The sequence below is a fragment of the Osmerus eperlanus genome, chromosome 8 (assembly GCF_963692335.1).
Source record: "Osmerus eperlanus chromosome 8, fOsmEpe2.1, whole genome shotgun sequence".
NCBI classification, from domain to species: domain Eukaryota; kingdom Metazoa; phylum Chordata; class Actinopteri; order Osmeriformes; family Osmeridae; genus Osmerus; species Osmerus eperlanus.
Window position 1 is genome coordinate 19,605,110 of NC_085025.1, and position 14,799 is coordinate 19,619,908.

Sequence of the window (14,799 nt, forward strand, 5' to 3'; positions counted from 1 at the left end):
AGAGATTAGGTCAATTTTTACACCGGTCTGCCAAATGTATTCGTTTTGATTCAACGATGAGGCTGCCTCTTGCAGGGGAAATGAGAAGACATCTATTTCATTCTACACTTCACTCGTATTTTCAGTTGTAAATGAGCAGCAAAAAAAAAAATGCTTTTAAATCTATTTAATCTTTATAAATAATAAGTATGCATTTTCATATAAAATATACAGAAATCAGTTGTAAAAATGTCATTCAAAAACGGATCCCTGTGCAACCGACGCAAGCAAGCACACCCTACAATTTCCCCAGAAATTGTACCCTCTCTAGTTATTCTTTTTATTCTTTTTGCCCCCCTAAAACTCAGTCAATATTTGGCCTACATAGACAACCTAGGTGTCAAAAGTTTCGTCTTGGTAGCGATTGAGTTGCTTCTATTGGGATATACGTTCCGTTGCATGGTTTAAGTGGAAATTAAGTTTTTGTGGCGAAAAGTGAAGCTAACGGTGGCTAACTTGCTAGCCACAGTCAATGACGCTACTTACGTCACTAACGTCACGAAAACTCGCGTGACTACCTCTAGCAGAACATTAGTTTAGCAGCTCGTTAACTTCTGGGAGATAGCTAAGCTAACTGCTTTACCATAGACATATATACATAGACGCCCCATTGTCTGCGTCAGAACGTTGCTGCGACGTGCCAACTCGCCGCCATCTTGGGGAGGTAATGACTCGCCTGTAAACAAACGCAAGTGAACGGTGGAGCTGCGGCTTTTCTGGTTAAAAAGCACTTTAGCGTTTACATTTCTTAACCAATTCCGTTGAGTCGTTTATATATTCAAGGGTTTATGATCTACGTGGAGTACCAAAAAAAGTTTTGTCTCCATGTTACTTAGAATCTCGATAGTTAGATATTTTCCTGCAGTAGTGAATATTGTACGATTACGGCTCAGAACAAGATGAACTAGAATCAGAGTGTAAGTAGCTAGTGCTAATGTGAATCGCGTATGGTTATGTATAAAACAATTCTGGTGTCTTGAATTGGACAATAAAGTTAACGTTAGCTAGCGTTAGCTAACTTCAATTTTGTCTTTGGACCAGTTTATCATCGGAGGTAAGGAGAGAATGTAAATTTTCTGCACAATGCCATACAACTTTATCATTTACTACTAATACCTTTATTATCAACCACTTAAGTAATGCTAATTAATGTACACTACTTCGTTAGTGTAACTGATATTTATGCTCACCTAGAAGCAATATTGTCTGTACTATTTCAGTGAAGTGGAGGAGTTTGATAGGGGGATATCTAAACAATTGTGCACAAAAGGGAGACCATTCAACTAGTAATTAGTGCTGTTACCAACTTCACAATCTGGGGTTTTAATATTGAAGGGCCAGGAAAAGTCAAATATCCATAATGTTTTTTTATAATTGTTTTTCTTGCTTCTGTCTCATTGAAGGATGAAGTTATATGGAGGTCGATATGGAGGTCTAGATGGAGTGATATGGAGGGGTGATTGTCATTGTGACAATTGTTAAAAATAAACAATGTATATCTTGAATCTGCCCTGAGAGTCAACCTTGTGTCTTGCCTCTCTAACATTACACATTTGTGGTTGAAATTGAGTGACTGCAAAAGCCATAGTAAATAGAATAGAATATAACTTAACTTTTCTAGAACTTTGTGGTGTCAGACACATACAAAATGTAGCATGCACACAGGCATGTGCAGTATTTACAGGTTCACTTTGAAATACTGAAAATAAATCTAAACTATCGAAATAGTGCTTCTTTAACTACTAATAATTGACCATCATTGAGAAAAAATGGAACAAAATCTGCAAATAGCCTACAAATCAAATCGTGCTTTTCTATATTTTGTTTCAAATATGTTTATTGAGAAACATATCCTTTAGCAGTGACATTGACAATGATGTTTCCTTTTCAAAAAACAGTAATTTCATAAACAAAAAATAGAGTAGACAAATGTAAACAAACATCAAACACCTGCTTTCTATATTTTTATAACAAGTCAAATATACACATTCAAATATATTATATCTTAATTTAAAGCAGCAATACAGAGTTCTGTTCCGAAACTCGTAGGCTAACTACCTAAAAGGCATGCAAAAACCTCGCAAACACCACCATCAGCCCAGCTGAAACTGATAGAAGCTTGTTAACCCTCGTGCTGCCTTCGGGTCACATGACCCAAAGGTTCATAACGAACCATCGTTGTGTTTACCCAATTTTACCCAATACAAAAACAAATAAAAATAATTTTCTTTTAACCTTCGCAATGTGGGGGGTCTGAGACAGCCCAACGGTTACAAGAAAATGCTTCACTTTGTTTTTGTATGCGGTAAAGTTGTCGCAATACGACGGTGGGTCACAATGACTGATGGGTCAGAACGACCCGAAGATAACACAAGGGTTAACACACTAACTGGTGTCTTTTGGCAGTTTAGCTAGCAATGGCATGCATGTGAAAGCTTTTCTGATCCATTAGATTATATATAGAAGGATATGGAAGAATCCAAGCTTGGATCTTCCTGAACTGGATAGAACCCTTGGAACAGGACACTTTTGCCAAGTTTTTTTCGTGAGTTGCCACTCTGTAATTTCAGAGTGCTGAGTTTGGCAATGTGGTGCAGCCTGAGTTTGTGGAATACAGACACAACTAAAGATAATAGCGAAAAGTGATGATTGTCTATCCCAAATTGTGTTTCCTCAATGTGCTCCTTGAGAAGAAACACATCATCTGAGCCAATTTCTGCTCGGACAAACTGCTGTATTACAGAAACACTGACAGCTTTCCCCGATGATGCCTGTCGAATATACCGCTCTGCTGACCTGATCACCTTCACTGTTCCTTCTGAAGGAATCATCAGCCCTCCTCTGTTTTTTAGGGTGAGCAAATGGTAGCTCTGATCGAATGATGCACGTGCAGCATCTGTCACCAGGCTAGCACGGCATACACCACATGACAGCTTCCTCAGTATCTGACGAACCACAAACCCTGATATGTAGACTAATGCGTTTTCCACAAGGCCACCAAAGCGGGTTGGTAGGTAGCTGTGGTCAGAGATAAGTGCAGAGACGTTCAAGAAGGGCAATGGAAGCTCTTCAGTTTCAGAGGCAGAGGACATCTCAACAGCCGATAGGGACACGGTGTCATCCTGTGCTGCCACGTTGCCCGAAGTGACACTGCATCGGACCATGAGACGGCGGAAGATGCCCTGGAACTGGCCTGCCGAGGGATTGTTATTCCAGCACCCTAAAAAACAAACACACACACACAGACCCACACAACACTTAACCCTTGTGTTATCTTCGGGTCATTCTGACCCATCAGTCATTGTGACCCACCGTCGTATTGCGACAGATTTACCGCATACAAAGACAAAGTGAAGCATTTTCTTTTAACCGTTGGGCTGTCTCAGACCCCCCACATTGCAAAGGTTAAAAGAAAATTATTTTAATTTGTTTTTGTATTGGGTAAAATTGGGTAAACACAACGATGGTTCGTTATGAACCTTTGGGTCATGTGACCCGAAGGCAGCACGAGGGTTAATACAGATTACTAGAATACTTTTTTGTAAAGAACATTTATAAACTTCTGAAATCCTTACCTGATGCTCTGATTGAGTTGAAGAGGAGCTCCAAGTGATCCTGGCTGAACCGATACATGCAGATGTATCGCTGACATTGTAGCAGCTCAGGACACATCAACATCAGGGTGTCAATATTGATAACGAACCCCATGACAGACAGGTGCCTTCAAAAGAAACAATATGATTGTCAATATGATCCTGGCTAACCAAAATACCTCCAAAGAGCACCAAGTAATTTTGCTCATTGAAAGTTGTAAATGGACGTTTCCATTTTCCACGTGTATGAACTGAAAAACACTGAGCATAAATGAATTTCAACAGAAACAAAACAGCAGACAGCAAAAAGATCAGAACAAGAGAACAGAGCATCATATGAACGGAAGTGTCGCAATTTAAAAGACCTCTTTGATCGATGAAGAGGTGTTCCATCCATCAGCAACAAACTGAGCAAGTATTCCCTGCCTCTCGACAAGAGTTCTTTACTCTTTGTCCAGTTCAAAGAACTCAGGGGAGCTTTGAATCTTTTGGCACAGGGATTGCGGCTGTTCATTACATCAAAGAGGCTGTCAATCATCTAAAAGGAAATGTTTTGAAAATAAAAAGAATTCATGATTTGTAGCATGGGCAGGACACTTTGATAAGAAACGATGTTTGAATGTAGTCTTACCTCAATGAATTCAGCCGTTGCCTGACAGAGTGTGAAGCGTGGATAGCCAAGGTCCCTCAGTGTTCGCAGAGCTACTGTCACAGAGCGACTCAGCGTCTGTGCAGCCAGGTACACCTTCATTTTCTGTGAGTCAAAATGGACATGCTTGTCGGTGACCCTGTTGGCAGCATGCAGTCTGTTTTTGGTTTGCACATCATTCAAGTGAACAATGTAGCTCCAGTTTATGAGGCCAGTGGTGCTTCGTATTGGACTGTACGCCTGTAACATGTTTCGTGCCAGCTTTAACATATGGCAAGCGTCCATCATTACAAACACCCTCTCACCAGTCACTGGATGTGGGAAAAATGTTTGTAAAGGCTCACAAGGGTCTGCCTTTAGCTGGCACCCAAGCTGATTACACATGCTGATATTGGAGGCATGCCCATCCATTGTCACACACATGACTCTTATTTCACGCTCATGCAGTGCCTCCAACGCATGAACCAGCAGGACCTTCTGTGTGTCAGGGGACACAGACCTGGTGAGGTAATAGGCAATTGGAGCCTTCCAATGACCTTGTAGGCCAACCACCATTAACACGAGGGCCTCAGTGGCAACATCAGTCTCATTTATGCCATCCCCCATATCCACAAATCCAGACATCTTCTGGGTATGCGGATTATACTGGACATGCTTTTTGATGGCCATGGCATCCAACATGAGCGCCACACGTCCATATTTGACTGGATCTGCCTCTTGTTTTTTCCTCAACATGTCCAACATCATCATGTTGAGGCCAGGCTTGGCATCCACAGAACTCATCCACCTTTATCAAATGAAAAAGTAGTTATATAATGTATTTGAACCAGTAATTTTAAAAAGTGCAATTAAATGACATGACAAATACCTTTGCAATGTATGTGGTAGGTGAATGTGGAGAGACTCTCTCAGATAGGCGTAAGCTTTTGGACCATGTAGGTGGAGAGTGAGGGCAAACTCCTTCTGGTCTTTGCTGTACTCATGGCCCTGTTTTGACAGGAGGCCTATTGGAAGATCTGAAATTCAGTTAGCACAAACTAATTGGTAAGTGCCCTTAAAATAATAAGTAAACTTTTTGGTACCTAGAATGTACATGCAGGAAATCCAGTTACAAGGTGCGTATTTGAACTCATGATGTTGCAGTTGTTTTCTTGTTACTCTTCTGCCTTAGATACTACTCTGTTGGGTACACCCCTAAGATATACATGAAGTTCAAAGTTTAATTTTACCTGAGTAAAAATCAAGCCTTTCTTTAAGCTCTTCATTTATGAGGTTCTTCCCCCTGAGATCCTCCAGAAGACCATGCAACGTTTTTTTTTGCCCTCCGTTCTCGTACCTTTGTTTTCCTCATATCTCGCTCCAGACTCTCCACCCTAGCCAAGGCTTTACTGAATTTAGTCTTCAGACCAGTGGGAGATGCAGGCATTGCATACAGATGTTCCTAATAGAAAGAATGATGAAAATGTTTTGAGTAATGTTTATATCACATCACTCACAATCACAGATGCTTGATGCATAGCTAGTACAAATACTCACATTCACAACATTAGGTAGAGGTTCAGGCTCTTGCAGACAACAGTCCACTGACAGGCTCTCTTCAGCCTTCCTTGAGGCTTGTGTTGTCTTGGTTGCCACTTGCTGAAATGGAAGGAAAAATACTTAAAAACAACTTGAACAGGTTTAAGTATCTCACAGTGTACTATACATTACATATTTGATTCCTAAACATAAAAAAATAAAAAATAAACATTTTCACTAAAGCGTGACATTGACTTGCTCTCAAATCCTTACAGCCTAGTGATAGACCTACTCTTTGGAAAATGAAGACTGTTGGCTTAGCTCCATCTCTAATCCTGACAATCTGACCTGTCCTGTCAATGTCCTCCTGCTTAAAGTGCTCACTGCAGAGCACGGAGTAGTCACTGGCTGAAAAATGTTCCCTTCTAACAGCAAATTCCCATTGCCTCTTCAACTCCTTCTCTTTGGGAAACCTTCAAAGTGTGAAAAATGTTAGCTACAGTAGCCAGCTAACTACAGTCATATTCATAATATCAGTCGCCCAGCCGAAACACACAGCAGGGATTCAAGTTTTCCCGTTGCAAACCATATATGCTATATAATTAACGACATCCAAGTAACAGTAGATATATGTATGTATATATATATAGCCTATATTTTTTGTTAGGCCAATATTGTCTTCTTTTGACAAATGTTAGAATAACGTAACGTTAGGCTTGGCTCCCCATGTCTATTAGCTAATAGTCTGACTCTGGTAGCCAACTAACTGTCAGTTAGCTCTCAACATCGATCATGTTATAATGGCAAAATACAACCAGAAACAATTGTTCAGACTTACTTGTGAAAGGTTATTCCACGAATTCTTGTCGTTATTGTTCTGCTGTTTGTACAGCCCCAAGCTGCACAACACTGAGGCATCTTGACTTCATGAGTTTACGAATGTAGCAAAAATGTAACTCTACAGAGTAACGGTTTTGTCAGTGAGTTGAGTTTGTTTGTCTTTCTTTCTTTTTAAATTACCGGTCTCGCGAAATGACAGTTAAAGTTCAGATTCATAAAATGACATGAGAACACATCAAGAAGTGCACGAACCATAACTGAAACACTGTAGAACCATGAAATACCAACTTATTGCCATGTATCTTTTCCCGAAACTCCCATCCAGACACATTGTAACAAAAAAAATATTACCTTCCCAAGATGGCGGCGAGTTGACACGCAAGCCAAGGACCAATGGGGCGTCTATGTATATATGTTTTAACACCGGTCTGCCAAATGTATTCGTTTTGATTCAACGATGAGGCTGCCTCTTGCAGGGGAAATGAGAAGACATCTATTTCATTCTACACTTCACTCGTATTTTCAGTTGTAAATGAGCAGCAAAAAAAAAATGCTTTTAAATCTATTTAATCTTTATAAATAATAAGTATGCATTTTCATATAAAATATACAGAAATCAGTTGTAAAAATGTCATTCAAAAACGGATCCCTGTGCAACCGACGCAAGCAAGCACACCCTACAATTTCCCCAGAAATTGTACCCTCTCTAGTTATTATTTTTATTCTTTTTGCCCCCCTAAAACTCAGTCAATATTTGGCCTACATAGACAACCTAGGTGTCAAAAGTTTCGTCTTGGTAGCGATTGAGTTGCTTCTATTGGGATTTACGTTCCGTTGCATGGTTTAGGTGGAAATTAAGTTTTTGTGGCGAAAAGTGAAGCTAACGGTGGCTAACTTGCTAGCCACAGTCAATGACGCTACTTACGTCACTAACGTCACGAAAACTCGCGTGACTACCTCTAGCAGAACATTAGTTTAGCAGCTTGTTAACTTCTGGGAGATAGCTAAGCTAACTGCTTTACTGCAAGGCAGCTGCAGAAACGCCACAAGCAAAGAGACAAACTTTGTCAATCTGTTCATGAAAATAATTAATTTCAGCCTAAACCGTACAACGGAACGTTAAATCCAATTCAACCAACGCAATCGCTACCAAGACGAACACAGCAGTAGTCTAGTCTGTACTACTACTGTACCGTAGTAGTACAATTTACCGGGGCAGCTTCTCCACACAGGGCTATATCGCATTTTGCGTTGTTACTGACAATGATCGCTACCAGTGAGCTTTTTATGAATGAGCGATTTTCCACTAAATAAATGTCAAGCTTATTTACGTTTTGGGGGGCATATTTTCAGTTAGCAGATGGTACTGTTTGAATCGCGATTCCATCTTCTACTGCCGGGTAACGTCGTAGAATAATCTTCAAAGGGGGTTCTTTATTAATGAATGAATGCAATGAGTAGGCTAAATGCATGAAAATATCACGAGAAGGGAAAAACTTAAAAGGACGTTTAGGGAAAAACTTAAAAGGACGTTTAAGTCATAGAGATTAGGTCAATTTGTACACCGGTCTGCCAAATGTATTCGTTTTGATTCAACGATGAGGCTGCCTCTTGCCTCTTGGGGAAATGAGAAGACATCCATTTCATTCTACACTTCACTCGTATTTTCAGTTGTAAATGAGCAGCAAAAAAAAATGCTTTTAAATCTATGTCATCTTTATAAATAATAAGTATGCATTTTTATATAAAATACAGAAATATCAGTTGTAAAAATGTCATTAAAAAAACGGACCCCTGTCCAACCGACGCAAGCAAGCACACCCTACAATTTCCCCAGAAATTGTAGCCTCTCTAGTTATTGTGAGAATGCTGTTAAGCATTCTCACTATTGTTTTCCTGTTTCTCTTTATTATTATTATTATTATATCAACTTCTTAGTTCTTCCGCCGTTTTTTGGCCTTTAACTAGTTCTGCATACTTTCACCGATTCCTACAATTTATGTATCAAAACGTTCAGCTCCTTCTCGTTAGCTATCACAGCTGCGCCATCACCGTGGCAACCAAACAAACAAGCACCAGGAAAGCAAAAGGAACACGTTTTTGAAACTGCAGGTAGAGTCGTATTTCTGACTGCACAGACATATAAAGAATATCTCTGGTTTCGGCAGAGTCTTGGGTCTCGGAAAATATCCTTATATTTTGGATTGGACGTATAGTTTTGCGTCTAGGTCAACTTGTTTGAGGTGTGGATGCTAGGTAAATGTTCGTTTTTCTCTCTGCCTAGCTCGTTAGCTATCACAGCTGCGCCATCACCGTGGCAACCAAACAAACAAGCACCAGGAAAGCAAAAGGAACACGTTTTTGAAACTGCAGGTAGAGTCATATTTCTGACTGCACAGACATATAAAGAATATCTCTGGTTTCGGCAGAGTCTTGGGTCTTGGAAAATATCCTTATATTTTGGATTGGACGTACAGTTTTGCGTCTAGGTTATCTTGTTTGAGGTGTGGATTCTAGCTACATTTCTCTTATTCTCTACCCTCAGCGCGTTAGCAATCATAGCTGCACCATCACCGTAACGACATACACGCACCACTCAGTCTCTCACACAGGTGATTGGTACGTTTACTTGACCATGAGAAACACGATTACTAGCAATTGTCGGTTTATGCCAATAATACGATTACTCCGTTTACATGTGTAATTAGTTATGCGATTACTCAATAAACACGTCTACATGATTCTTTTTTATTAATCGTTGTATGCTCCAAGGACAAAACTTGCACCATCATCCTTCTGCAACAAAGTGTCGCCGTGTCTTCCTGTATCGGCTCTACTGCTGTATGTTTCATTCCATCAACACATTGAATCCTACTAAGAAAGCCGAGTAAACGCACTCAATGGTAGGCTACATCTGCTACTGCTATTACTATCCCAACTATAATTTCAGCTGTTAAAACGATAATATTCTTGTTCCGACTAGCTAGCCTACTTCTTCTGTTTAACAGTTCAGCTTTCAGCTTCTCCCGCATTGTAGGCTATTTTAGCTCTTAGCTTTGTTAAGATGATGCAGATGATGCAGTTCAGCTTCCACACTGCCTCTTTTGTGTCACTCACACATTTTTGAAATTCATTTCAGCTTGCGGGTATTTTCTCATTTCTCACTTTTATACTTTTTAAAATATAAAGGTTTTTGTGCAAATGATTCTCCCTTTAAAAGTAATGGTAAATCCTTTCAAATCATTGTTGGAATGCTGCTCCAGCCCCTTTCAAAAATACCTTTCGGTTGCTTTGAAGCTTCAGCTTATAACTTTCTACTAAATTTTCACTATTTTCAGCTTTTTTAGCATGGTCAGCTATCCCCATTCAGGTTTTCAGCATTCTCACTGCTGTTTCGCAGGAACAGCCTTTTTCTAGTTTTTATTTCTTTTTGCCCCCCTAAAACTCAGTCAATATTTGGCCTACATAGACAACGTAGGTGTCAAAAGTTTCGTCTTGGTAGCGATTGAGTTGCTTGTATTGGGATTTACGTTCCGTTGCACGGTTTAAGTAGAAATTACGTTTTTGTGTCGAAAGGTGAAGCTAACGGTGGCTAACTTGCTAACCACAGTCAATGACGCCATTACGTCACTAACGTCACGAAAACTCGCGTGACTACCTCTAGCAGAATATTAGTTTAGCAGCTCGTTAACTTCTGGGAGATAGCTAGGCTAACTATAGCTTTACTGCAAGGCAGCTGCAGAAACGCCACAAGCAAAGAGGCCAGGTGATAACTATTTACTAATTTTACTTTGTGATATGACACACAATTGTGATGTGTAATGTACAATATAAGCTGATATTATTAAGGAAGTACATCTACTTTTGGAAACAGTAGTCTACTATTTCACTGAAGTATTAGCATCGTGACATTAGCCTGTGTTGCCCGGGCAACACATACTACAGTGGTCTATGATGTAGCGTTATCTGTTTTCAATCGTTAAAATAAACATTCCTCACAAATACATTTTCGTTGTAGGGTTTATTCTGACATTAGTAAACGATTTGTTGGTGAAAAAACCATTACCTGTGGTTTCAAACCAGTGTAGCTCACTGCAACGCTGTAGCTTACGTGAGACACACTACAAAAACATCTAGCTTACACAACTGTATGAAGTCAAACGGCGACAGAACATGTTCGGCACTCCCCTTACTTAAATCAAAAGTCTATCTAACTACTAACCTGAACTTCATTGCCACAGCCTAAACGTTGTCAATCTGTTCATGAAAATAATTAATTTCAGCTTAAACCGTACAACGGAACGTTAAATCCAATTCAACCAACGCAATCGCTACCAAGACGAGTAGTACTGTACTGTAGTAGTACAATTTACCGGGCAGCTTCTCCACACAGGGCTATATCGCATTTTGCGTTGTTACTGACAATGATCGCTACCAGTGAGCTTTTTATGAATGAGCGATTTTCCACTAAATAAATGTCAAGCTTATTTACGTTTTGGGGGGCATATTTTCAGTTAGCAGATGGTACTGTTTGAATCGCGATTCCATCTTCTACTGCCGGGTAACGTCGTAGAATAATCTTCAAAGGGGGTTCTTTATTAATGAATGAATGCAATATGAGTAGGCTAAATGCCTGAAAATATCACGAGAAGGGAAAACTTAAAAGGACGTTTAAGTCATAGAGATTAGGTCCATTTTTACACCGGTCTGCCAAATGTATTCGTTTTGATTCAGCTATGAGGCTGCCTCTTGCAGGGGAAATGAGAAGACATCATATTTCATTCTACACTTCACTCGTATTTTGAGTTGTAAATAAGCAGCAAAAAAAATATGCTTTTAAATCTATGTAATCTTTATAAATAATAAGTAGGCCCTATGCATTTTTATATAAAATATACAGACCCCTGTGCAACCGATGCAAGCAAGCACACCCTACAATTTCCCCAGAAATTGTACCCTCTCTAGTTACGTTTGTCATGCCATGATCATAATATGCGTTCATTACAAAAATGAACACATTATTTGGTTAAATCTGCTTTAAAATAACGGAAATAAACTCTACAAACAACCGTCATGTATGTGTGCAACCATTTGTAAAACTTGCTACAATAAAGGCAGGCAACTGTACATGATCAAATCCTGTACATTATCAAGTCCTTTCTCCTTGTTCTCATTCAGCTCAGGTAAATCAGCGATTTGCTGATGTTCCCTTTTGTGCTCGTCCCCTGTTCGTATCCGCGAGCACATTTGCAGGCAACTTTTCTGGACGTGAGAAAATAAATGGGGTGCTAGTTTACCCATTTCGGATTGGTTTCAAACTTAGAAAAAATCTGGAAAAAATATTATATGAAAAAGCTAATAGTATGACCCAGGTTCGAGAATCAAACAAAAATTATTGGGGGAGGTAGTTTTGTAAATGTTGATTGGAGTTAATATAATAAAAACGACCGGAAGAGCCGGGTGCCTACATCCACCGCGGCCGTTGCTTCAAGCCGAGGGGCGAGGGGTGGGGGTCTGGTCTGAGATCTAAATTTTGCGGCGTGACAATAGGTGTGTTCGACTTCATGCAGCACCGGCGGCGCCAACAGCCGGCTGCCTTGAAGTTGAGAATGCCATTGGCTGCTTCAAGTCAGCCGGGCTGCTGCAGGCGACGCCGGCGCTGCATGAAGTCGAACGCACATAAAAAAGGTACAGACCAGATCCAAAAAAGGTGGAGCCACCTTTGGCTCCACTTTTTCAAAACCGACTGTTTTACAGCTACATTTTTTTATTGTGAGATTTGCATAGGAAAGATGTGTCAATGTAATTTGAGGTTCACTGTATGTCCATTTTACCCACTGAACTGTCGTTATTCAACTATGACAAGGTAAACTCGGTTTTGCAGTCAATGATTCCAATGAAATTTGTGCAATGATGAATACATGTGCAATTCATGGCAACGCCTCATCACTTACTGCAAAAAAGACAAATATTAAACACTGAATAGAATTATGCAGATAGTTTTTTTTTTTTTTACTTGGTTAATTTTGGTAAGCCTTAAAAACAAAGGAAATTCAAATAACCGCCACAACCCCAACGTTTTTTCAGTACACAGTCATTAGATTTTTCTTCTGAGGCTTTTCACAAACCATAACTCACCACATGAAACAGTTTTTTTGTTTGTAATAAAGTATATTCCTAACGTGTCCGATTTACTGCAAATACAATTTGCAAATGGGTACACAAATGTACCCACTGACCAGCCTAGCACAGATAAGATTAGAGCACAGTATACTGTAGAATATGTCGACTGTATACCCAATGCAAACACACACTGACCTCCTCTCACTCAACATACAACGACCCCCTCCCCCAACACACACACATACTTAACACGTTGCCCAAGCCTGCCCTGTCACATAATGGCATGGAGAAGGGAAGAGCAGGATGGGCAGATAACAACTGGGCACAGATGAAGGGTGAGAAGTAAAGAGGGACGTTGAGCAAAGGGAGGAACATCCTTTCAGCAACTCTTGGCTCTTTTTTAGCTTGTTGCCTAGTTTATCTTGAGACTATTTATGGCTGGCTGCTAAGAACAATTTTTTGGGTAATTAACATAACATGGGTGCAATATGGAATGTAAAGAGCAAACAGACAGAAAGATAACCGCGCACACACTCTCACATACACACAATATTATGTGCACACACTGCACAGATGACAGTGTTTGCTATTTTCAAAAAGAAAATTCTATAGCCCTGTCTGGCTGTCTACTATAGTGTCTACTTGTTGTATAGCTGTGCCTGGGGATAGGGGAGAGCTGCAGTCTCCATCTATCTGGCTGCACTACAGTAGTTACCCTCGATCAGTTCATAACCACATGCTGGGTCTGAGGCTGGGACTGGAGCTCGGGCTGAGGCTGGGATGAGCTGGGGAGTGAGGGTAAGGCTGAGACTGGGACGAGCTGGTGCTTGCATTAAGCAAGGGGAATCAAAGCCGTGCACAGAATAAACAAAGTGAGTCTAAAAAAAGGGAGTAATTAAAAAGTTAGAAAAGCCAGAAAGAGTATTTGGAGACATGAATTATATAGTGAGTTAGAATACAGTGCAATGCTACTAGACAAACTACATCACACACACAGGGAAAGAGAGCAGCAAATAATGTTAATTCAGACACCAACATACACACTTTTCCCCACAGAGACACAGTTTTGTGGGCAGAAACACACATATACAAAGACACAAGAAACAGACCCACTTGGACACAAATGCACACACTCTCTTTTTACATACACTAACTAGAGCACCAATCCCCTGATGTGTCTGTGACAGTAATGAGGCAGAAAGGTTGGGCTGAGAGCATGGCAAATCACACTTATGTGGGGAAAAAAACATTATGTCACCACAGACACTAATCTGGTTGGGCTAAGCCATAGAGCAATTTGGTCCAATTATATGGCAACAAGGAGTTTAAGGTGGTTAAAATAACGAATTAACAGTGCTGGAGGAAGTCCTGGTAAGCTAACCAGACACATGCAGCCAATGACACGCTAACCTACACCAGCTTCTTGACTGATGATCCCCAAGGCTGAACTCAAATTCTGAGCACAAACTCAAATTAGGGCAAGTCTGGAGAGACTGCTGCTGTGGTGCTGGCCGCTGGAGGGTCCCTTGCAGCTGTCACAGTGAGTGTATGGGGTGTGAAATACATATTTTCTTCAGGGTTACTCAAGAATACTAATCATGATTTTAGAGTAGTGGACAAAGAAACATGCCTCTTCTGTTCACATAAATGATTAGTATCACTTAAAAGATGGATTGTGTAACAGTGACAATAAATGCAGGTGAGTTGTGATCAGAGAGAATCCTCCATATCATGACCTATCAATCAGTATTCCCTTTGATTATGCCAGGTACAGATTTCTGTTCCTCTCTTCTTCACCCATTTATACATTCAAGTCAGATTTTCTTCCTCAGTCTAATTTACACTGATTGGCTCATGAAAGCCTCAATCAGAGAAATTATTTTTAATGTGATGCGAGCATGAGAGAGTGTGTTTTCTGAATACGTTTAATGACAAGCCAAAATCCCTTCTTGATTTTTGGAGGAAGTGTTGTTGGCGGTCGGCGGCGTTCAGTCTGTGGCTCTATAGTTGTGTGGCTCGGAAAGCTAATGAGAGTGT

At 40.2% G+C, this 14,799-nt stretch overlaps 1 long non-coding RNA gene across 3 annotated transcripts; it reads left to right on the forward strand.

Moving 5' to 3' along the window:
* The first annotated feature begins 672 nt into the window (after positions 1-672).
* LOC134025407 (uncharacterized) lies at positions 673-1,498 on the forward strand. Of its 3 annotated transcripts, XR_009931013.1 has the most exons (4): positions 673-956; positions 1,081-1,106; positions 1,260-1,325; positions 1,443-1,498. It is a non-coding gene; the product is annotated as an uncharacterized LOC134025407 (long non-coding RNA). The 3 variants fall into 3 exon arrangements; XR_009931012.1 differs by lacking the exon at positions 1,081-1,106 and having other exon boundaries at positions 688-956; XR_009931014.1 differs by lacking the exon at positions 673-956 and having other exon boundaries at positions 1,080-1,093.
* Positions 1,499-14,799: the final 13,301 nt, after the last annotated feature.